Source organism: Oncorhynchus mykiss, chromosome 9 (genome assembly GCF_057628025.1).
Source record: "Oncorhynchus mykiss isolate SJ-2025 chromosome 9, ASM5762802v1, whole genome shotgun sequence".
NCBI lineage: Eukaryota > Metazoa > Chordata > Actinopteri > Salmoniformes > Salmonidae > Oncorhynchus > Oncorhynchus mykiss.
The window spans coordinates 61,641,310-61,666,462 of record NC_143030.1 but is presented as its reverse complement, the minus strand read 5'-3'; positions in this window follow the sequence as shown (position 1 = coordinate 61,666,462).

Below are 25,153 nucleotides of genomic sequence, written 5' to 3'. Positions count from 1 at the left end.
AATGTGACCTTGTTAACCATCCCGGGTAATTGTGTTGCCGTTACAACAATTACGTTTTTGTAATTTAGCAGACGCTCTTATCCAGAGCCGTGCCGTGCTCAAGGGCACATCGACAGATTTTCCACCTAGTCGGCTCAGGGAAGTGAACCAGCGATTTTTTGGTAACTGGCCCAATGCTGTTAATCTCTAGGCTAGCTGCTGCCCTATTCTCTTTAGTAAATTAGGGTTATTGTAACAAATTAGCACCTCAAGCTAGCATTGCCTACCAATGGATACTTCTAAATGATACTGTACATTATGGAAATTAGCATTTTCAGGGAAGGTATACTATAAACCAGAAATGAGACAATTCTGTGTGAAAAGTGTTGAGAATGTTTCAGCAATAAAAAAAGTCCTCCCGTAGTTCACAACCTGGCACTACAGAAGGACTTCAAACACAAATTACAATGCACAGGAAAGAAAACAATAGATTTAGATTTTCTACAATGGCACATACATTAAGCCCAATCAATTCAATGGAAAACAAAACAAGTATTTAACCTGGTTATAGAGCCATTTTCAACCTGGACGTGTGGGAAATAAGAAGTACCATTAGTGGCAGATACTACAGTAAATCAAGGGTGTTTGTGTGGCAGCAGTTGTCTGACACTATGACTGTGATTTATAACAAGGTCACAGGTACACAAGTTCTCCTCTCCACACCTAGTGGATGACATTTCTCCAGACTGCCATCGAGGATCACTGGGAGAGGAGGATAAATTAATTCTGATTGCACTCTGGCTGACCGGCAGATACAGTATAAGATATTTAGCCTTTAATGGATTGTGATGTTTGCCTTTAATGGATTGTGCTAAATCTGCTCTTGGAAGTAAATGAGGAAATGATATGTCTAATTTGAAGATATTTTTAAAAATGGGATCTTGGCACATTGAATTCACTGCAGAGCTCTTGAAAGGATTTCAGTGTAGTGGTTTTCGGATGAAATAGGTCTGAAAAGGTCCTGATTCCTAGAGCATGCCAAAGATTAAAGTTGGCATCCCTCAGGGCTTTTGGCAAGTCTGGGTTGCCTACTATAGGCGAGTGATAACATATTTGGGAGGAAATGCCCAGGTACTGTATTTCTTACAGTCTCTCCACGCTAGTAGGGTGCTGTAAATCACAAAGGTTTTGGCTATGTTGCCCACTTCACTAAAGTTATTAATGAATATAATTGAGCTTAGGGGCAATGAACCACAGGATAGGGCTTCTATCTGAATCCATGTTGACTCTTGTCTGTTTATGATCCATGTTAGCATGTTGCGGATTTGGGCCGACCAGTAGTACAATTGAAGTGAGGGAAGGACAAGACCACCCTTAGATTCAGGTTTCGATAGAGTGGAGAACTTGATCCTAGGTTTTTTATTGCCCCATATACATTTGGTGATGCTTTGGTTAGTTGTTTGAAAAAGGAAACTGGATGTTCATATGGATGACATTAATTCTTCCTACTAAGCTAATTGGAAGGGAGATCCAGGTTTGGAGATCGTTCTTGATTCGATCCAGGAGTGCAAGATAATTTTCCTTGAAAAGGCTATTCAGATCTGGTGTTATGAAGATCCAAAGTATTGAAACCCCTGTGTCTTCCATTGGAAAGGACATAGTGTCTTCATAAAGCTGGTGAGTGTAATATTGAGAGGGCAGACAGTAGATTTGTTAAAATTGATCTTATAACCTGAACACTTGCCATACTGAGCAATTGTGTCTAAAATGGGAGGGATTTCTCAGGGTTGGATATGTAGAGCAAGACATCATCCGCGTAAAGCGAAATCTTGTGCTGCAGGCCGCCTGCAGAAACACCCATAATACCTGGATTGCTCCTTATCAGCTCTGCCAGAGGCTCCGCCCCCAACAAGTAGAGCAGGGAGGACAGCGAGCACCCTTGTCTTGTGCCCCGTTCCAGTGGGAATCTGTCAGAGTTCAGTCTGAGAGAGCCTATCCCTCTCAGCTAAAGGAAAATAAATAGAGATTAGACGGCTATAATGACATTTTGCGGGGCGGGTGGTCTTTGGATATCGGCTATATGTTGTCTTACCTCCTTTAGTAATAGCAATAATCGCATTTAGTCATTGGTCCATTTCTCATTGACCAGGATTGTTTTTCAAAAAATGTTTTGCCTCTTCGGGAGTTTTGAAGTGTCGCAGGGCTCCTTGGTGAAGAATCCTCAGCTGGTTTGGGTATTTGAATCCCCTGAAGATGCCTCGGTCAATGAAGTATTTCTTCATCTCGTCAAACTCTCATCGCTTGCAGCATATTCCAGCTGACAGGTCCTGGTGTAAAGTGAGTTTGACGTTTCCCACTGTGATGGTGTTGATTTTCGTCGCCTGTAGGACTCGTTCCTTGTCGGTGAATCTCAGGAAACGCATAGTGATTGGGCGTGGTGGCTGTCTGGCTGCTGGTGGGGGCCTCAGTGCTCGGTGAGCTCTCTCGAGTTCTGTGGTCCTGTCGGTGGACAGGTGGAGCCACTCGGGAAGTTTGTCTTGCAGGTAGCGGATCAGTGGCATGTTTCCCTCTTCTTTTTCGCGCAGATTTAATAGAACACAATTATTCCTTCGCCCCTGTTTTCCAGGTCCTCTGTTTTCTCTTCCAGATGCTCTATTTTCTTTTTAGCATATGCTTTTGTTTCCATGGCATCTGTCAATAAGTTTTCCATGGATAGGATTCGCCCCTCTGCCTCGTCCAGGCGCCCAGCGTTTATGGTTATCTTATTGTTGATGTCAGGCAAAGCGTTTTCCAGGATTGTCACCTAGCTCCCTATCGCACTGAGCTGAGAGTTGATGGCATCTAATTTAATGTTGAGTTCTGTACGTTGGGATCTCAACTCAGAAAGTATGTCTTCGACAGAGTGTGGGGTTGGCATTCGTTGGGCCTCGGGAGGGAACGGGTCCTCTTGCTCCTGGCTAATAGCGCTAGCTTTTTCTGAAGCTAGCTGCTTCTTGGAGGCTTTTTCCGTCGCTAATGCTCGAGTCTGGGTAAAAATGTCACCTGTAATGTCGCCTTTTGTAGCCGCCATTACTTTTTTACTAAAGCAAAAGGAGTTTAGAGCTAGCCCCTACTTTTTTCAATTTCCGCCTGAAGACATACCCAAATCTAACTGACGGTAGCTCAGGCACAGAACCAAGGATATGCATATTCTTGGTACCATTTGAAAGAAATCACTCTGAAGTTTGTGTAAATGTGAATTGAATGTAGGAGAATACAACACAATATATCTGGTTTAGATAATACAATGAACAAGATAAACAAGCATTCAGATAGGATGATGGGGACAATTTAAGTGAAAAACATAAGAGGGCAACAGTACTTGTACAAAGTTTCAGAATGATGACTTCCAAAATGAGTGTGCTACATGACATTTATCATGAAGTCACCCAGGTGTCCCACACAAGTAGCCCAAATGTACCCAAGTGGCCAAATTGGTGAAGGTATACATTTTGAAACAAATAACTATATACAAAATGCCAAAATGGTATTCTAACACACCCCCGCAAAAAATGGAGAAAAAAACATGGAAAAAAAATATGAAGAAAAAAATATAGACATTTACAAAATAACATGGGTAACAATTTACACACTTTCAACATTTGGAAGACCCTCAGTCCTCTATCAAATCAAATTTATTTATATAGCCGTTCGTACGGCTCAAAGTGCTGTACAGAAACCCAGCCTAAAACCCCAAACAGCAAGCAATGCAGGTGTAGAAGCACGGTGGCTAGGAAAAACTCCCTAGAAAGGCCAAAACGTAGGAAGAAACCTAGAATGGAACCAGGCTATGAGGGGTGGCCAAGCCTCTTCTGGCTGTGCCGGGTGGAGATTATAACAGAACATGGCCGAGATTTTCAAACGTTCATAGATGACCAGCAGGGTCAAATAATAATAATCACAGTAGTTGTAGAGGATGCAACAGGATAGCACCTCAAGAGTAAATATGAACAGTTTAGGGTTCCATAGCCGCAGGCAGAACAGTTAAAACTGGAACAGCAGCAAGGCCAGGTGGACTGGGGACAGCAAGGAGTCATCATGCCAGATAGTCCTGACGCATGGTCCTAGGGCTCAGGTCCTCCGAGAGAGAGAAAGAGAGAATTAGAGAGAGCATACTTAAATTCACACAGGACACTGGATAAGACAGAAGAAGTACTCCAGATATAACAAACTGACTCTAGCCCCCCGACACATAAACTACTGCAGCATAAATTCTGGAGGCTGAAACAGGAGGGGTCAGGAGACACTGTGGCCCCATCCGATGACACCCCCGGACAGGGCCAAACAGGAAGGATATAACCCCACCCACTTTGCCAAAGCTCTACACAATATTGTGCTGCTGATGCCAGGTGCCAGAGCAGTCTCTTTTTGCTGTAAAGTGAGTATCAACAGGTATAATAAACAGATATATATAGAGTACAGGGAACATAAGATTGAATATATTATTATAGAACTGCTAGATCTACTGTCTCTTTATATTATGACACTTCAGCTAGATCTACTGTCTCTATTATATTATGACAGACCAGCTAGATCTACTGTCTTTATTATATTACAACAGACCAGCTGTATCTACTGTCTCCATTTCACTTTGGCCATTGTTGTGGGCCTGCCCTCCCCTCAACAGCCTCAAATAGGCTATTTCATGTGGGTTGGGGTGGGGCGGCAGACACACGCATCTCACATTTCATTGCATTACATTTTTATATATTGCTTCTAAAATTTAAAAAAATCACAAACAATATTTTATATTATTAATTTCAAACAAGGGCATTAGCATGAGAAGAACTTACCAGTCCAAAACATGTCCTCTCCGTTCAAAAAATATTCCTCCACTTGGGAATCGCTAAATTAATCATCCTACAACAATCTCACTTTTCTGATCAATTTCTTCTAAAATTGTGTGTACACCTGTATATCTAGACTTCGATTTAGCTTTCCCTGACTTAGTCGCCATAATGAATGATATATAAACAGCTGAATCTGCCCGTTTACCAAACAATGCTGTGCGTAATATGCGTAGCTCTTTCCGGTATGAAACTTCAATAGCGAATTACTCTCTTTACGCCCTAGTTTACTACATGGGTTGGTCTTCCAACACATAACCATTGCATATTGCCGTTTACCTCAGCTCATTGGCTATCTACCCAGCTGGATTTCAAGACGATCAGTGGTCATTGGGTCAAAATACAGTCAATCAACGAAACAGTGGTCATATCATTGGTGCACAGTGATGTCATTACTTGTTGTCTTCAAATCGGTTTCTTTCAGTCAATACGTCCCGCGAAATGGCCCATCAGGTTTGGTTGTGTTACAAACAAACTAGTTGATTGCAATGAATCCAAACATGACTAGAAAAGTCACGTTTTGTGTGGGTATTTACCCTCGACTGTGTCGTCGAAAATGGAATGAGACGGAATTCACGACACAAGCGGTTCACAAAATGTTTCGTGTTAGGCTATAAAAACGGATTTTATTAAACAAAAGATCATTCATTGTGTAACAATGAGCATTGGGATTGCAAACAGACGAAGATCGTCAAAGGTAAACAATTTATTTTAATGCAGTTTGTGATTTTGTCAGCCTGTCCTGGTTGAAATAGTTTTTTTTATGGGGCTCTATCCTCAGATAATCACATCGCATTCTTTCGCAGTAAATCCTTTTTTTAAATCTGACAACGCAGTTGGATTAGCAAGATTCTAGGCTTTCGATACATGTGAGACATTTGTATTATCATGAATGTTTAATATGACTATTTATGTAGCAATCACCGTATGTTGTGGAATTTCAGCCCGCTACCGGGTTTCGTGCGCAGAGAGGTTAAACTTGAAGTGGAGGTAAGATTATGAATTGGAAACTACTTGTGCGGAGCTCTTAGTTCATGCGGCCATCTCGTTCAAGGGTCACGTGACCCCCCCCCCCCCCCCATTGCATTTCTAAAGACAAAGGAACGTTTGATTCTATACATCGTTTGACGTGTTTCTACAAACTGTAATATAACTTTTTGAACTTTTCGTCTGAACTTTCGCCTGGACTTGCACGCGCCTCATGAGTTTGGATTTGTGAACTAAATGCACTAACAAAAGGAGGTATTTGCACATAAATTATGGACTTTATCAAACAAAGCAAACGTTTATTGTGGAACTGGGATTCCTGGGAGTGCATTCTGATGAAGATCATCAAAGGTAAGTGAATATTTATAATGCTATTTCTGACTTTTACTGACTCCACAACATGGCGGGTATCTGTATGGCTTGTTTTTGTGTCTGAGCGCCGTACTCAGATTATTGTATGGTTTGCTTTTTCCATAAAGCTTTTTTTGAAATCTGATACAGCGGTTGCATTAACCTCTCTAGGGTATGTGGGAAGCTAGCGTCCCATCTGGCCAACATCCAATGAGGTGGCAGAGTGCCAAATTTAATAACAGAAATGCTCATTATAAAAATTCAGAAAACCAAACTTATTTTACATAGGTTTAAAGATTAACTTCTTGTTAAACCAACCACAGTGTCATATTTATAAAATGCTTTTCGGCGAAAGAATACCTAGCCCAGAACATACCTAGCCCAGAACATAGCCCAGTAGACAAATTATTACAAGCAGTAACCAGCCAAGCAGAAGCATTACAAAACTCAGAAATAGAGATAAAATTAATCTCTTACCTTTGATGATCTTCATATGGTCGCAATCAGAAGACATTCATTTACTCAATAAATATTCCTTTTGTTCGATGAAGTCTCTTTATATCCAAACACCTCAGTTTTGGTAGCGTGTTTACTTCAGTAATCCACAGGCTCAAACTCAGTCAAAACAATCAGACAAAATAAATCTAAATTGTATCCGTAAAGTTCATAGAAACATGTCAAACGATGTTTATATTCAATCCTCAGGTTGTTTTTAACATAAATTATCTATAATATTTCAACCGGACAACAACGTCGTCAATAATAACGTTGTCAATATAAAAGGTAAGCAAGAAATGCACATGCGCCTGAAAAAAACTCTGTGTCACGTTAGGGTCCACTCGTTCAGACTGGTCTTACTCCCTCATTTATAAGAATACAAACCTGAAACGATTTCTAAAGACTGTTGACATCTAGTGGAAGGCATAGGAACTGCAAATGGAGTCCTAAGTCAATGGATAGTGTAATGGCATTGAATAGAAAACTACAAAAACAACAAAAAAAAATACTTCCTGAATGGATTTTTCTCAGGTTTTCGCCTGCTAAATCAGTTCCGTTATACTCACAGACACTATTTTAACAGTTTTGGAAACTTTCGAGTGTTTTCTATCCAAATCTATCAGTTATATGCATATCATATCTTCTGGGCCTGAGTAGCAGGCTGTTAATTTTGGGCATGCTTTTCATCCAAAATTCCGAATGCTGCCCCCTACCCTAGAGAGGTTAAGGAGAAGTATATATTTAATTCTGTGCATAATACTTGTATCTTTTATCAAGGTTATGATGAGTATTTCTGTAAATTGATGTGGCTCTCTGCAAATTTGCCAGATGTTTTCGAGGCACAACATTACTGAACATAACGCGCCAATGTAAACTGAGATTTTTGGATATAAATATGAACTTTATCGAACAAAACATACATGTATTGTGTAACATAAAGTCCTATGAGTGCCATCTGATGAAGATCAGCAAAGTTTAGTGATTAATTTTATCTATATTTCTGCTTTTTATGACTCCTCTCTTTGGCTGGAAAATGACTGTATGTATTTTTGTGACTAGGCTCTGACCTAACATAATCGAATGGTGTGCTTTCACTGTAAGGCCTTTTTGAAATCGGACACGATGGGTAAATTAACAAGAAGTTAAGCTTTAATTTGGTGTATTGCACTTGTGAATGTATGAAAGTGAAATATTTCTAAAAAATATTTTAGAATTTCGCGCTCTGCCTTTTCAGAGGATGTTGTCTGCTAGCGGAACCCCTAGCCCTAACAAGTTTTAAGGTCTGGGGAGTTTCCTGGCCATGGCCCCAAAATATCGATGCTTTGTTCCCCGAGCCACTTAGTTATCACTTTTGCCTTATGGCAAGGTGCTCTATGATGCTGGAAAAGGCATTGTTCGCCACCAAACTGTTCCTGGATGGGTGGGAGAAGTTGCTCTCGGGAGATGTGTTGGTACCATTCTTTATTCATGGCTGTGTTCTTAGGCAAAATTGTGAGTGAGCCCACTCCCTTGGCTGAGAAGCAACCCCACACATGAATGGTCTCAGGATGCTTTACTGTTGGCATGCCACAGGACTGGTGGTAGGGGTCATCTTGTCTTCTCCAGACCAGCTTTTTTTTCCGGATGCCCCAAACAATTAGAAAGGGGATTCATCAGAGAAAATTACTTTACCCCAGTCCTCAGCAGTCCAATCCCTGTACCTTTTGCAGAATATCAGTCTGTCCCTGACGATTTTCCTGGAGATAATTAGTTTCATTGCTGCCCTTCTTGACACCAGGCCATCCTCCAAAAGTCTTCACCTCACTGTGCGTGCAGATGCACTCACACCTGCCTGCTGTCATTCCTGAGCAAGCTCTGTACTGGTGGTGCACCAATCCCGCAGCTGAATCAACTTTAGGAGACGATCCTGGCTCTTGCTGGACTTTCTTGGGCGCCCTGAAGCCTTCTTCACAACAATTGAACCACTCTCCTTGAAGTTCTTGATGATCTGATAAATGGTTGATTTAGGTGCAATCTTACTGGCAGCAATATCCTTGCCTGTGAAGTCCTTTTTGTGCAAAGCAATGATGACGTCACGTGTTTCCTTGCAGGTAACCATGGTTCACACAGGAAGAACAATGATTCCAAGCACCACCCTCCTTTTGAAGCTTCCAGTCTGTTATTCAAACTCAATCAGCATGACAGAGTGATCTCCAGCCTTGTCCTCGTCAACACTCACACCAGTGTTAACGAGAGAATCACTGACATGATGTCAGCTGGTCCTTTTGTGGCAGGGCTGAAATGCAATGGAAATGTTTTTTTGGGGATTCATTTCATTTGCATGGCAAAGAGGGACTTTGCAATTAATTGCAATTCATCTGATCACTCTTCATAACATTCTGGAGTATATGCAAATTTCCATCATACAAACTGAGGCAGCAGACTTTGTGAAAAATAATATTTGTGTCATTCTCAAAACTTTTGGCCACAACAAAGGTGCTGTCTTTCAGATGGGACGTTGAACGGGTGTCCTGACTCTCTGTGGTCAGTAAAGATTCCATGGTGTTTATCTATCGTAAGGGTATGGGCGTTGAAGCCGGTGTCCTGGCAAAATTTCCAATCTGGCCCTCATACCATCATGGCCACCTAATCATCCCCAGCTTCATTCATTCCCCCTCTTCTCCCCTGTAACTATTCCCGGGTCAATGCTGAGATTGTGTTCTCAGTGAACTTAACTGGTAAAGTAAGGCAAAACATTTTTGGGGTATTCTATATTTACTTTCATGCCATCATATTTCTGCAAGTAATCTTAGAGGTTAAAATGGATGTTGAGTTGTTAATTATGTTATTTATAGAAATCCAATTACACAACAGTAGTGATTGACCACCCTGTTGTTAGCTCTTTCATAAAGCAAAAGCAAGTTCACTTCATTTGTTAGCATAATGCCTCATCAGGTGTCACCTTTATAAGCCTAGAATACACAGCCAGTGGATAAACTTATATCACCAGATGAATCATTCTTTTTTGAACCTTTATTTAACTAGGCAAGTAAAATAACAGCCTAGGAACAGTGGGTTAACTGCCTTGTTCAGGGGCAGAACAACAGATTTTTACCTTGTCAGCTTGGGGATTTGATCTAGCAACCGTTCAGTTACTGACCGAACACTCTAACCACTAGGCTACCTGCCGCCCCAAATGATTGAGTGAGCATTGGTAATTATCTATTGGATATTAATGATGGCATCTGCCAATGTATGGCCATTCGTTTTTGGCTATTGTCTCAGGGCCTGCTCTAATTGTCTATCTGCTGTCCAAATGTTTCCCCCGAAGTCTCATCCTCAGCAATTAGTGGATCCTACTCAGTTTATGTGCCTAATGCCCTCCAGTAAACCACTGTGGATTAATCCACACTGATCGAACTAACACCCTTTCAAATGAGCAGGAGATCAGAACGATAAATGCATTGGAAGTGATTTTAGGGGACATCATTCACTGTCCTGAAGAGTGGCTGTGTCTGAAATCTCTTGCCTACTATTAACTTAAACTGCATGTGTTCTATTTTGCACGTACTGTTCAGTAAAAAGTATGCCATACTAAAACTTACTGAAACATGACCCCAAAAAAACAACAGGGTCAGATGGTTTAGACCCTTTCTTCTTTAAGGTTGCCAAGCCTATCTCCAACCTTTTTAACCTGTCTCTCCGTTCTAGGGAGGTTCCCATTGCTTGGAAGGCAGCCACAGTGTGTCCTTTATTTAAAGGGGGAGATCAAGCTGATCTGAACTGTTATTGGCATATTTCTATTTTGCCCTGTTTTTCAAAAGTGTTGGAAACACTTGTCAATAATCAACTGACTGACTTTCTTGATGTCTATAGTATTCTCTCTGGTATGCAATCTGGTTTCTGCTCAAATTATGGATGTGACACTGCAACCTTAAAGGTCCTAATGATGTCACCATTGCCCTTGATTCTATGCAACGTTGTGCTGATATTTTTGTTGACTTGGTCAAAGCTTTTGATACGGTAGACCATTCCATTCTTGTGGGCAAGCTAAGGAGTATTGGTGTCTCTGAGGGTTCTTTGGCCTGGTTTGCTAACTACCTCTCTCAAAGAGTGCAGTGTATAAAGTCAGAAAATCTGCTGTCTCATGCACTGCCTGTCACCAAGGGAGTACCCCAAGGCTCGATCCTAGGCCTCACGCTCTTCTCAATTTACATCAACAACATAGCTCAGGCAGTAGGAAGCTCTCTCATCCATCTATATGAAGATGATACAGTCTTATACTCAGCTGGCTTCTCCCCGGATTTTGTGTTAAACGTTCTACAACAAAGCTTTTTTAGTGTCCAACTGTATACCTGTCACAAGACCCACTGGTTGGTGCTTATTTATAAAACCCTCTTAGACCTCACTCCCCCATATCTGAGATATCTACTGCAGCCCTCATCCTCCATATACAACACCCGTTCTGCCAGTCACATTCTGTTAAAGGTCCCCAATGCGCACACATCCCTAGGTCGCTCATATTTTCAGTTTGCTGCAGCTAGTGACTGGAACGAGCTGCAACAAACACTCAAGCTGGACAGTTTTATCTCTATCGCTGGACCCTCTTACTGACAGTTGTGGCTGCTTTGCGTGACATATTGTTGTCTTTACCTTTGTCCTGTTGTCTGTGCCCAGTAATGTTTGTACAATGTTTTGTGCTACCATGTTTTGTTGCTACCATGCTGTGTTGTCATGTGTTGCTGCCTTGCTATGTTGTTATTTTAGGTCTCTCTTTATGTAGTGTTGTCTCTCTTGTCGTGATGTGTGTTTTGTCCTACATTTATTTAAAAAAAATCATTTTAATCCCAGCCCCTGTCCCCGCAGGAGGCCTTTTGTCTTTTGGTAGGCCGTCATTGTAAATAAGAATTTATTCTTAACTGACTTGCCTAGTTAAATAAAGGTTAAATAGGATATATATTTTTAAATGTCCCTTTACATCTTTGGAGGATGCATGCACTCAAAGACTTGGTCTCTGCTGATTGACCTAGCCAACTATCGCTAGTTTACTCATGACGGTATATTAGTCATTTTTTTGCTTTTGATGCACTTTGAGATTGTTATGAAAAGTGGGATAGAAATAAAATAGATTATTATTATACCAACAATGGTTTATTTAGTTCAGTAGAGCAAAAAGCTCTGACGAAGGCCAAGAGGCCGACATGTAAACTTAAATAAAAAAGTGATACTAGCAAAAGCAGTGTGCAGGTAGTTTTTTTTTCAACTTTTCAATTGTTACCATGCACCTGCAACAAGATATAGTTTTTTTTACATGTTGATATGTTAAAAGTAAACACAACAATAGACACATATGAGAACAGAAATTTACTTTGGGTTTAAAAAAAAGGACAAAAACAGTACAAAATAAGTACTTAATGCAAATACTACAAATAAAATGCATACAAAATACATACATCTATTTCTTAATCATAGCCTTTAAAATGGCCATAAGGCGTGCCTCCCTGGCGATCACCTTCTCCAGCCTCCACATCTGGAACCTTCTGGAAGAGAGAGGAGCCCAGAGTTGCACCTAGGGAGGATAAGGAAATAATGACCGGTGGGTGATGGGAGTGGCAGCCCCCCAGCACCTCATCCATTACCGTATACCACTTGCAGGTTGCGGCTGTGGCCTCCCCTCCCTCCGTGTTGACTCTGTGGGTGGAGCTTTCAACTCTGTAAAAATATGGAAAAGGATAGCTTTCAGCATCAAACATACTACATGTAAAGCCTTGTACAAGGTATTATGCCAATTGCAGTACATTTCTCTGGAACACATTTTTAACATGTATATGTATCTTCACAATTACATGAATGTGCCGGTGAAGCACAGGAAATAGATGGGAAAGTGTTGTTGCTCGCAGAGAAAAAGGAAACTTTATTAGCCAAGTACCGCACAGCAATAAATGTCAAGATAATATGCAGGAGCATACCGTGTATTTTTGCTTATTGTTCTCCCACTTCTTTTTCACCCATGCCCATCCAGCTCACACTCCTTCATGTAGATCCTGAAAAGGATGTCATCATAAGATGAAGTACACCCAGGGGTGAAAGTAACCAGGGGTGAAAGTAACCAGGGGTGAAAGTCTTTTGCATCCCGGCAAAATAAATAGTGGGGGTACGCTGTACCGGTAGAACGTGAATCTATCACAATTAATACAGCATGCCCAAAAAACGATAGGCTACTACAGCATTATTTAACATTACTGCATGTCAGCTGTGTGAAACATGAGCTAATTGACTGGAAACCGGGTGATATACGCTCCAAAATGCATTGTGGTTTGAGGAGAACACTTACATTTTGTCAAGGCAGAAATGAGTGGCCGTGACGCTTGTGGACAAGGCGGAGATGAGTTGCTGAGATCAAGGTGCTTGTGGACAACAGTGGATGCATCAATTCAGGCTACAAGTGTAGGCCTAATGACAATCGCAGGATCGCATTACAAAACATGTAGGTGTTTTGTAACAGGTTGTGTTTATGCCATATTAAAAGGCATAGGCGGCATGTCCATAAGGCTAGGGGAAGCTAAATTCCCTAAAGTAAATTGAATTAAATTACCCAAATTATATAGCCTAATTAGCTTAGTCCTATCTTTACAGAAATAAATAAAATAATTCAAAATAGGCTACACACCAGAAAGCATGATTTCGGGAAGGGCCCGCTCAGCAAATACTAAAAAGATGATCGTTGAGATCCAACTTTCAGTGAAAAGATGAGAGACCCAGCCAGGCATATCAACAATATTTCAAAATACAATCGCTGAAAAAACTGTTTGGAAAGCAAATGGCTATTGCAGTAAAGAGATCAAAATTCTTAATTGAGCGAACAGCAGCCTATCTTATTGGCACTAGCGGAGAACATTGACCATATTCCCCGTGAACGTTCAAATTCACTGTCTTTGTCAATGGGTCAGTGCCACTTTTGTTTGTTTTTGGACAATAATTTCCTCCTCCAGGTTAGATGGACATCATATTGTAATTGTGTTTCCCCATTTTGTAGGCCAACTTATATGGATCAGACAACATTATTTGTTATTGATCTGTTTGTCAGCAGAGTAGGCTACCCTGTAATTTTTGCAGTAAAAAAAAAAATGTGTGTGTGCTCTTGGGTGTTCCGTAAGAAATTAAATCTACTTTCACCCCTGAGTACAACATTAACCAAAACATGAGCAAGGTAGATACTGTAGCTAGACTGCCATATACCTTATCAAATTGGAGTGCCGAGGTGAAACAGCAACGAGGGCAGCTTACCATTACTTTCACCATAACAAGTTATGTACAATGAAACTTGCAAGACTAAACCAATTCAGGCTGTGACCATTCAGGTAGAAACTAATATTGAAAATTACAATCAGCTCAACACAGATTTACCGACGTGACAAATCAGGAGAACTTGAACGAAAATAGAAGTGTTGGGACCAGCACCGCTGTGGTTAATAGGAAGGTAAGCTACCGCAGTGCATAGTGCAATTGCAAGAAGGCTAACTATGGCCACATGGCTTACTTAAAACCTTTTTTTGCTTTTGCCGTGTTCACCACTGAATTAACTGCCTGCTATTGTCATCAGAGCCTGCAACAGTTTGCCCTGGTATTTACAACAAGTAGCTAGCTAGCTAGATAACTAGGCTAATGTTAGATGTAACATTACGATGAAATAGTCACAAGGAGAAAAAAACTACTTCCGTTTGAACACCACTGCAGAAGCTTCACTATCTTCCAAGTTGTTTCGTTGTTTACTTGATGAGATCTAGCTATCAAACCTTGCTACAATCAACCCTCTGTCTCCCATCGTGTTCATTACATTGCCATTTAAAGCATACTAGAAAAATATTCTGACTATAAAACGTACTATTTTTGCGTACTGAGAATGCATCATGCGCGATTGCTTTGTTTCCCGCCATTCGTTGATTTCGGTAGTGCATCCCCATATCTAATTGATCAGCTGTTGTCAAAGCTGAAATTAGTATTTAAAGTATACTTGATTTTTGAAAATGTCACATTACTTTTTTTCGCATACTCAAATGGCCTACTATTTAGGACGTATGTATGGATATTCGGACATGGCCAGTGTTTGTTTGGTAGGGATCATACTGAAAATGGATACTGGATATCAAGGGAAACTTGTTTTGCATCATTGTTATTATTGATGTTGCAGGGTATGAATTTAGTAGCAGCCCACCACCCAAATGCAAGTAAAAATCACCTCTTGTAAATGTCAACCTCAGACGGCACTTTTGAGGTTAGGCTAACAGTCTAAATAGAGTCATGGTACGGGTACGGTATCTGGGGCATCATTTATAAAAATGTTCTTAGATTTATTCTTGAATTTAGTTTTTTGATCATTTCTGACGGTGTGCTTACGTTCGATTCATAAAATATACTGAGCATAAAAGACGTTGCTTACACAGGTTCTAAGAAGCCCATTTGTAACTTACGCACTTGTGATCTATACATATCAAATTTACTTAAAATTGACGGTACAAAAACGTGCCTTACAATTAGCTACTTCCCCTTATAGAATACTAGCACAAATTAGAGTTTAGTCAGGAATAGCCATGAACCAAAAGAGAAAAGCTAACTTTTTGGAAGATGAGATCACTGCGATTGGAGATGAGATTGAAGACAGGCAACACGGCAGCAAGACAGAACTGTGGCTGATGTGAAAAAGAAATTGTCTGACCTTAAACTGCAAGGGGAAAAAAGAATAGCCATACATAACCAGCAGAAAAAAATCACCTACATCAAGTGTAGACTTTGCGTAGAGAAAAGATAATTTCCACGTCAAAGTAAGGTTGCATAAATAGCTACTTATACATGGTTTTCTGCGTAAGTCATACGTAAGATCAACATTGATCGTAAGTCTGTTTTATAAATGAGGCCCCAGGTGTAGACAGCAGTGAAAATAGGGCAGTGTCGCACTACAGTCATACTTGACATCCTCTCTGACACTATCACATGGAAACACAAACATTCTCTCTTATCTATTACATTGCTTCCACTGCCCAATAATAAATAATCAAGCTTGCAGAGAATACTGCAACAAGATGGTGGGAAATGGTAGAATATGTCTAACTTGGCTTACAGTAGTTGGGAACCAATGGCTTACAGTATGTAGAGGAAAATGGAACTCAATGCATCACTCTGATTGGGACTGTAGTCTTGTTAACATTATGGGGACAAACCTGGGGATAAGGTGACCATTCAAAGCTGACAGGCTACCTTACAAATGCCAGAGGAAGTGCCTTCCAATCTCATATTTGTCCTGAACATAATTTGCTCCTCAGCAAATGTCCCACTGCCTGTACAGCTTTTGACCTTGGAGGCAACAGTAGACTCAGCTAACTAAACAAATGTGCTGTACTGTCCATCACTTTCTATTGCATGGCTCATTTGTTTACTCACACAATCTCCAATGGGCACTTTCATTATTACTGCCTGAAAACTCAAGAGGAGGGATTATGACAAATTCAAGTAGCATGTCACAAAGTATAGCCAAGCCATTTCTCAACACTTAGATCAACACCATCGCTACACACCAGGAGAAACACTCAAGGCATTTTCAATCCTGTTGAAAAGATTCCACTTTTACGGGTCAGACACCCAGCTGAGTTTCCTAGTATGTCTGCACAGAAGAGTAATCCTGCAGCACTGGTAACAAATTAATCTAACCCAAATTACATGCTCAAATTTAAAAAGACTCTTCTACTGTTCAGTGTCTCATTTGCATTTGGGTTTTTTTCTTTTCCTTCAGTTTGTCTGATATCAGGCAAATCTAGTGGGTGTCCATGGTGGGTGTTAAGGTAAGAATTTAATTGTACTGTTTTACACCTATTGTGTCCTGTGCACGTGGCTTCAAAACTTTGAGAACTTTCCTGCAGTTCAGGAAACTTTAAAATAGGTTTTAAAGGGCATCTGAAGTGTGTATCTTCTACTTTGAAATGTCAGACCTGATCTTCCCTTACGAAAAATGTATCATCCCCTTCCAAAAATGTCCAATAATTATAATTCACATTTCCATTTGCTGCAGGACTATTTTCCCGCTATAGCAAACTGGCTCAAATTAAGATCTTACATCTGTATGAATTATCTGATTGGGTCCTGATGCGAAATTAATTGCTGGTGTTCCTACTCCACACAGTGGACCTTTCTGGTAATAACGTCACACTAACCATTACGTCAGAAGAGATTACATTTGTTTGGTCAGAGGAGATAAGATGATATCAGACAACTGTTTTACAACGTTCAACAAGAGTGAGAAGCATAGGGTTGCTGGGCACTCCTCCCATACCAAAGCAGGGTACCCGCCAAACCATTAGAAGTTTTAATAACGCTGGTATATTGATGCTTAGGGAAATGTTTTCAGCTGCCTGTGAAAAACTGTATATTGAATGGCAAAATATTTGACATTTTTAATTGGAAATATGTATCAAACACAAACAAATCTGTACTCTATGAATTTGTGCACTAACAGTCTGTAATTTACATCTATACAATATCCCCACATTTCACATGGTAATTGAGTATGATTCATTGTCTAGAGAAATCAAAATCCATGATGACATTATTCCTTTAGCCACAGAGGTCATTCTACTCCCTAACTTAAAACCTAATTAAGTGAATTTATCAGAGTGCTAATAACACTTCATTCCAGTCTGGCCTGGACCCTGACAGACACGCTACATTAATCTGCATTCAAATCTCTAGGCTCACCCCAATTTACCTGTCTCATGTGAATAATACCAGTAATATAAAGCATTTTCACTTCTTAATTTGCTTTAAGGCTTTCTGATTAGCTCCAGTTGATTAATGAAATGTGCACATGTTGTTTGAAACTTTTATCACGTCCTATTTTAGTGCAGACCCTTTACCTTTCCACATGAATAAAGCTGCATGTGTCGGAGTCCGCTGAAATTGCAAGAACTCATTAACTCAGTGCTTGGCATATCATGCTCTGCAAATGCCCCCTGAATGGTGATGGTCCCTGGGATTTTGCCACACTGTGTTGTGTCATCCACTGACTTCCACCACTTTAACCATGTAAGATATCCTACGATTTATGGTTAGTTTGTTTTTCACATGCAAATGCAGTACAACATACAGTGCATTCAGACCACTTTAATTTTTCTACATTTTGTTACAGTACAGCCTTATTCTAAAATTAAATCGTTTTTTGTATTCATCAATCTACACACAATACCCCATAATGACAAAGCAAAAACAGGTTTTTAGATTTTTTGGGGAAAGCGTATTAAAAATAATAACTGAAATATCACATTTACATAAGTGTTCAGACACTTTACTCAGTACTTTGTTGAAGCACATTTTGACAGTGATTGCAGCCTAGAGTCTTCTTGGGTATAACGCTTGGCACAACTGTATTTGGGGTTTTCTCCCATTCCTCTCTGCAGATCCTCTCAAGTTCTGTCAGGTCGGATGGGGAGCGTTGCTGCACAGCTATTTTCAGGTCTCTCCAGAGATGTTCGATCGGGTTCGATCCGGGCTCTGGCTAGGCCACTCAATGACATTCAGAGACTTGTCCCGAAGCCACTCCTGCGTTGTCTTGGCTGTGTGCTTAGGGTCATTGTCCTGTTGGGGGTGAACCTTCGCCCCAGTCTGAGGTTCTGAGCGCTCTGGAGCAGGTTTTCATCAACAATCTCTGAATAGTCTCCCAGTCCCTGCCCACAGTATGATGCTGCCACCACCATGCTTCACAGTAGGGATAGTGCCAGGTTTCCTTCCAACGTGATGCTTGCCATTCAGGCCAAAGAGTTCAATCTTGGTTTCATCAGACCAGAGATCTTTAGGTGTGTTTTTGCAAACTCCAAGTGGGCTGTCATGTGCATTTTTACTGAGGAGTGGCTTCCGTCTGGCCACTCTACCATAAAGGCCTGATTTGTGGAGTGCTGCAGAGATGATTGTCCTTCTGGACATCTTCACAGAGGAACTCTAGAGCTCTGTCAGAGTGACCATTTGGTTCTTGGTCACCTCCTGGAACAATGCACTTCTCCCCTGATTGCTCAGTTTGGCCGGGCGGCCAGCTCTAGGAGGAGTCTTGATGATTCCAAACTTATTCCATTTAAGAACAATGGAGTCCACCAAATGTTTAGGTACCCGTCCCTAAATCTGTTCCTCTACAAAATCCTGTCTCGGAGCTCTACGGACAATTCCTTCCACCTCATGGCTTGGTTTTTGCTCTGACATGCACTGTCAACTGTGGGACCTTATATAGACAGGTGTGTGCCTTTCCAAATCATGTCCATTCAATTGAATTTTCCACAGGTGGACTCCAATCAAGTTGTTGAAACATTTCAAGGATGACCAATGTAACTAGGATGCACCTGAGCTCAATTGAGTCTCATAGCAAAGGGTCTGAATACTTCATTTTAATAAATGTGTCATTTTGCATTTGCAACGGTCAGCAGACAGATTATGTAAAAAGGCAAATCTTGTTTTGAATATATAATTATTTAATTAATTGATTGATGGTTAGTAGTGCACTGATAGCTTAATATATAATTTAATCACCAAGAGGACACCAGCTCCATGACACACACGCCATCAGATAGTGTTTGTTGAGTTGTGCCGCATGTCTTAGTTACTTGGTGGCATCACTTCGTTCCTGTTGACATGTGGCTATATGAGGGCTCTCCTCTCTTTCCTGTCTTTGCACTAAGGTCTACTCCATTCAGGTAAGTGGATACTCTCTCATGCCTGGACTAGACTGACTGGATATGGCCTTTCTATGATGTGGTTATCTAGTGAGTGTGGCTTATTGGGCCCTTCTGGCCTCCCCTGTCTTATGGCGGTTAATCCTTCTGGCCACTCTACCATAAAGGTAGTCAGCTCTCTGAGCTCCACCATGTTTATTCACTCAGACATGATGGATAGAAACACTTCTGTCCTGTCTGTCCACTACTCCTGAGAGTGAAGGGAGTTCTTGTTGTTTATGCTCTCAAACACAGGCCATCTCTCCAGCTCTAGCAGTGGATGCAGATAAGCATTGTTATCCTCTGCCTTGGAACAAAAAGGGAAGTGTTCTACAATTATGTTTGGTTCACAGCAGCATGCAAATGTTCTGCAGCAGCTAACACAAAACTGTACATTGTCATTATTCAACAGTAAAATAGAACACATTTAAAATAGGTTTAATTGGTCCATATAACCACGTGTTGAAGAACCCCCTCAGCTCACCTCCTGTTGCAGTGAGTCACCTCTAGCCAGTGATGCTTAGACTGAAGGTAATCACATAAGGCTATATCCTTGACCCTACACCTAAACTGTCCATGCACAATAACTACTGAATACAAACTGTTTTGCAGTAGCTACTGACCGTCTTCTTCTGTGCTGCTCTTTACATGAGTCAGTTTGAGGAGGCTAGTGTGAGCACAGTCAAACAAAACTGCATATTGAATCAAATACAGAGACAATGCACAGACTGGATGGCAGGCATAAAGGGTTTTTACTAATCTCTTTTAGCTTGGGCTTTATTCTGTGAGGTTTATGTTATGAAAAGCTACAGTAGGCTTAGTTACATTAACATGTTTGGTGGCATATCCAATAAATACTGTATCTTCTTTATCACCAGAGTACTGCACTCAACTCAGTGGTGCTGTAGTAGAGTAAACAACACATTTTGAGTATCTGGCCCTAACCAAGGTTCCAACATAAAAACCTCATGACTTACCAAAATCATAATATCATGTACCCAATTATACCACATTGAATTTTTAACAAGGCACTCTGTTTTCCCAATAAGACGTTTTTTGGACAAACAAAACTACTCAACCATGTCTAGCTTCTTAGCAATCATGTGCCAATGGGGAAAAGAGTGAGGTGTTAGGATGGTGCTTACACTTAATCAAACAACTGCAGATGCAACTTCCTCCTGTCGTGCTCATTCGAGACTGACTGTTTGTAAGCCCCTTAAATGGAGCAGTGGGATTGAACAGACCATCAGGTTGAGAATGTTGGCTTTGCTTGGACTGAGAAAGCAATGGCTGGGCACTACTCTGATCCTGATTAGTTTTAACACCTGAGCTAAGGCTCCTCATGAGAGCGCTTACTCTGCAAGGTGTTTCCAAGTGGCTGTATGCCTGGATGCCGCACCAACATAGAAACTGCAAGTACCTCTGGTTAAGGGCTAACATCATACGCTATACTGTATCTATTGAATATAAATATTATGTCTTTACTTTATTGTGAATCACAGCACTAGGAATAGTATTTTGAAAAAACATTGGATGCTTTTGAAGAGTGGTTCAAAAATATTGAAAGTATTCTTTGAAAATATTTGAATGAAATTGAGAACTAGGAACAGCCTTGAGTACAGTATGAGACAAGTCATTGTACAGTAATTATGAGAATAATATAACTCAATTAAAAAATACATTGTACAAGGGTGCATTTAGATACATTTTCTGCTATGTTGATTTGACTGTTATTACTTTGTAGAGTTTAAAATGTTCTCTAATAGCATTCTCAATTATTTAATTCAAACACAACTCCTAGATAAAAAGCAGGGCATCAATCATAATTTTTATGATTGTTAATAGGAATCATTTAGAAATCATATCGTTTTGCAAGAGTCTGGGAAGTTGGCTGACAGAGAATCAAAACTTAAAATAAGAGATGTGGGAAGGTTATTACTGACACAAAAGTACTGGTATAAATACAATACTACATCCAACCCTGTTCATCATCAAAGTCTCAAGGGAAATTGATATGAATGTAAACATAAAATATTTATGCTACATGGGAGATATTCAAATGGTTAACGGTGTGCTGGGCGTACCTTGTTGACTTTTATCAAAAATGATTTCCAGAATGCTGTGTATAACAGGTTCCTCTAGTCTAGATGACCTTCAGTTGGTTCTTGTGAAATATTTCTCATTTGAATTAGAGGTATCTATCCTGCTGTGTGACCTTATGCTAGATTAGGAGTGGGTGTTGCGCCCTGCACAAATAGCTAGCAGTAAAGCATGTTAAGGTTCACTTTCAAACAGTAATTACACCATGGTGGAGGGCTGTGTCCTTTTCCTCCCACTCCTGTTCTCACAAGGGCAGAACCTAAGCCGGTTGTTGGATTATGAAAATGTTCTCCATCAATTGTCAACTTTTTATGACAAATGTCTTCTTCTAGCTATTCTTGTAACATCTAACAGTAATGGGTTATAGTGCCTAGAAAAATGTGTATATTGTGACAAAATGTCCTCTCTGGGCATCTGTAGGTATGTTACGTTCCCCAATAAGACACTAAAAATCATCTTTCTACAGAAAAAGGGAACTACCAAATGAGCCACTGACAACAAACACAACAAACCCCACACCACAAAGGTGGGGTTTTAAAATGGGTTCTGAAAGCCATCCATAGGGGGCCTACTCACTGTGTGCTGGTCAAGCAAACTCGAGTAGGGTCTTAATCTTGCAGCTCCCCCCCTACTTTGTGCAATTTCCGCCTAAAGACATACCCAAATCTAACAGCCTGTAGCTCAGGCACAGAACCAGGGATATGCATATTCTTGGTACCATTTCAAAGAAAACACATTGAAGTTTGTGTAAATGTAAATTGAATGTAGGAGAATAACACACAATAGATCTGGTTTAGATAAAACAATGAAAAAAAAACTACATTTTTTATTTTTATATCATCATCTTTAAAATGAACAAGATAAAACAAACATTCCGATAGGATGATGGGGACAATTTCAGTGAAAAATATAAGAGGGCAGCAGTACTTGTGCAAAGTTTGAGTGTGCTACATTACATTTATCATGAAGTCACCCAGGTGTCCCACACAAGCAGCCCAAATGTACCCAAGTGGCCAAATTGGTGAAGGTATACATTTTGAAACAAATAACTACAGTGGGGCAAAAAAGTATTTAGTCAGCCACCAATTGTGCAAGTTCTTCCACTTAAAAAGATGAGAGAGGCCTGTAATTTTCATCATAGGTACACTTCAACTATGACAGACAAAATGAGAAAAGACAATCCAGAAAATCACATTGTAGGATTCTTAATGAATTTATTTGCAAATTATGGTGGAAAATAAGTATTTGGTCAATAACAAAAGTTTATCTCAATACTTTGTTATATACCCTTTGTTGGCAATGACAGAGGTCAAACGTTTTCTGTAAGTCTTCACAAGGTTTTCACACACTGTTGCTAGTATTTTGGTCCATTCCTCCATGCAGATCTCCTCGAGAGCAGTGATGTTTTGGGGCTGTTGCTGGGCAACACGGACTTTCAACTTCCTCCAAAGATTTTCTATGGGGTTGAGATCTGGAGACTGGCTAGGCTACTCCAGGACCTTGAAATGCTTCTTACGAAGCCACTCCTTTGTTGCCCAGGCGGTGTGTTTGGGATCATTGTCATGCTGAAAGACCCAGCCACGTTTCATCTTCAATGCCCTTGCTGATGGAAGGAGGTTTTCACTCAAAATCTCACGATACATGGCCCCATTCATTCTTTCCTTTACACGGATCAGTCGTCCTGGTCCCTTTGCAGAAAAACAGCCCGAAAGCATGATGTTTCCACCCCCATGCTTCACAGTAGGTATGGTGTTCTTTGGATGCAACTCAGCATTCTTTGTCCTCAAAACACGACGAGTTGAGTTTTTACCAAAAAGTTATATTTTGGTTTCATCTGACCATATGACATTTTCCCAATCTTCTTCTGGATCATCCACATGCTCTCTAGCAGACGGACCTGGACATGTACTGGCTTAAGCAGGGGGACACGTCTGGCACTGCATGGCTTGAGTCCCTAGCGGTGTAGTGTGTTACTGATGGTAGGCTTTGTTACTTTGGTCCCAGCTCTCTGCAGGTCATTCACTAGGTCCCCCCGTGTGGTTCTGAGATTTTTGCTCACCGTTCTTGTGATCATTTTGACCCCACGGGGTGAGATCTTGCGTGGAGCCCCAGATCGAGGAAGATTATCAGTGGTCTTGTATGTCTTCCATTTCCTAATAATTGCTCCCACAGTTGATTTCTTCAAACCAAGCTGCTTTAACTATTGCAGATTCAGTCTTCCCAGCCTGATGCAGGTCTACAATTTGGTTTCTGGTGTCCTTTGACAGCTCTTTGGTCTTGGCCATAGTGGTGTTTGGAGTGTGACTGTTTGAGGTTGTGGACATTTGTCTTTTATACTGATAACAAGTTCAAACAGGTGCCATTAATACAGGTAACGAGTGGAGGACAGAGGAGCCTCTTAAAGAAGGAGTTACAGGTCTGTGAGAGCCAGAAATCTTGCTTGTTTGTAGGTGACCAAATACGTATTTTCCACCATAATTTGCAAATAAATTCATTAAAAATCCTACAATGTGATTTTCTGGATTTTTTTTCTCATTTTGTCTGTCATAGTTGAAGTGTACCTATGATGAATATTACAGGCCTCTCTCATCTTTTTAAGTGGGAGAACTTGCACAATTGGTGGCTGACTAAATACTTTTTTGCCCCACTGTATATCCAAATACCAAAATGGTACTCTAACACTCCCCCCCCCAAAAAAATGGAGGAGAAAAAAAAGAAGAAAAAAAAGAAAAAAATATATTGTTTAAAAAATATATGAAAAAAAATATATATATACATTTACAAAATAACATGGGTAACTATTTACACACTTTCAATATTTTGAAGACCCTCAGTCCTCTATCAAATCAAATCTATTTATATAGCCCCAGCCTAAAACCCCAAACAGCAAGCAATGCAGGTGTAGAATCACGGTGGCTAGGAAAAACTCCCTAGAAAGGCAAAAACCTAGGAAGAAATCTAGAGAGGAACCAGGCTATGAGGGGTGGCCAGTCCTCTTCTGGCTGTGCCGGGTGGAGATCACAGTGGTTGTAGAGGGTGCAACAGGACAGCACCTCAAGAGTAAAAATAAACAGTTTAGGGTTCCTTAGCCGAAGGCAGAACGGTTGAAACTGGAACAGCAGCAAGGCCAGGTGGACTGGGGACAGCAAGGAGTCATCATGCCAGGTAGTCCTGACGCATGGTCTTAGGGCTCAGGTCCTCCGAGAGAGAGAAAGAGAGAATTAGAGAGAGCATACTTAAATTCAAACAGGACACCGGATAAGACTCCCATTCGGAGTCAGTGTCACTGTGAAAGAAAATGTTCAGTTAGAATAGTTTCACATATGAGCCCTGTATCAACAGGTATAATAATCATATATATATAGAGAGTTGAAGGTTGAAGGTTGAATATATTAGGTTGAATATATTGTTATATTATTATTACCTGCTAGATCTACCGTATTTTTTATACTATGACATCTCAGCTAGATCTACTGTCTCTATTATATTATGACAGACCAGCTAGATCTACTGTCTTTATTATATTACAACAGACCAGCTGTATCTACAGTCTCCATTTCACTTTGGCCATTGATGTGGTCCTGCCCTCTCCTCAACAGCCTCAAATAGGCTATTTCATGTGGGTTGGTG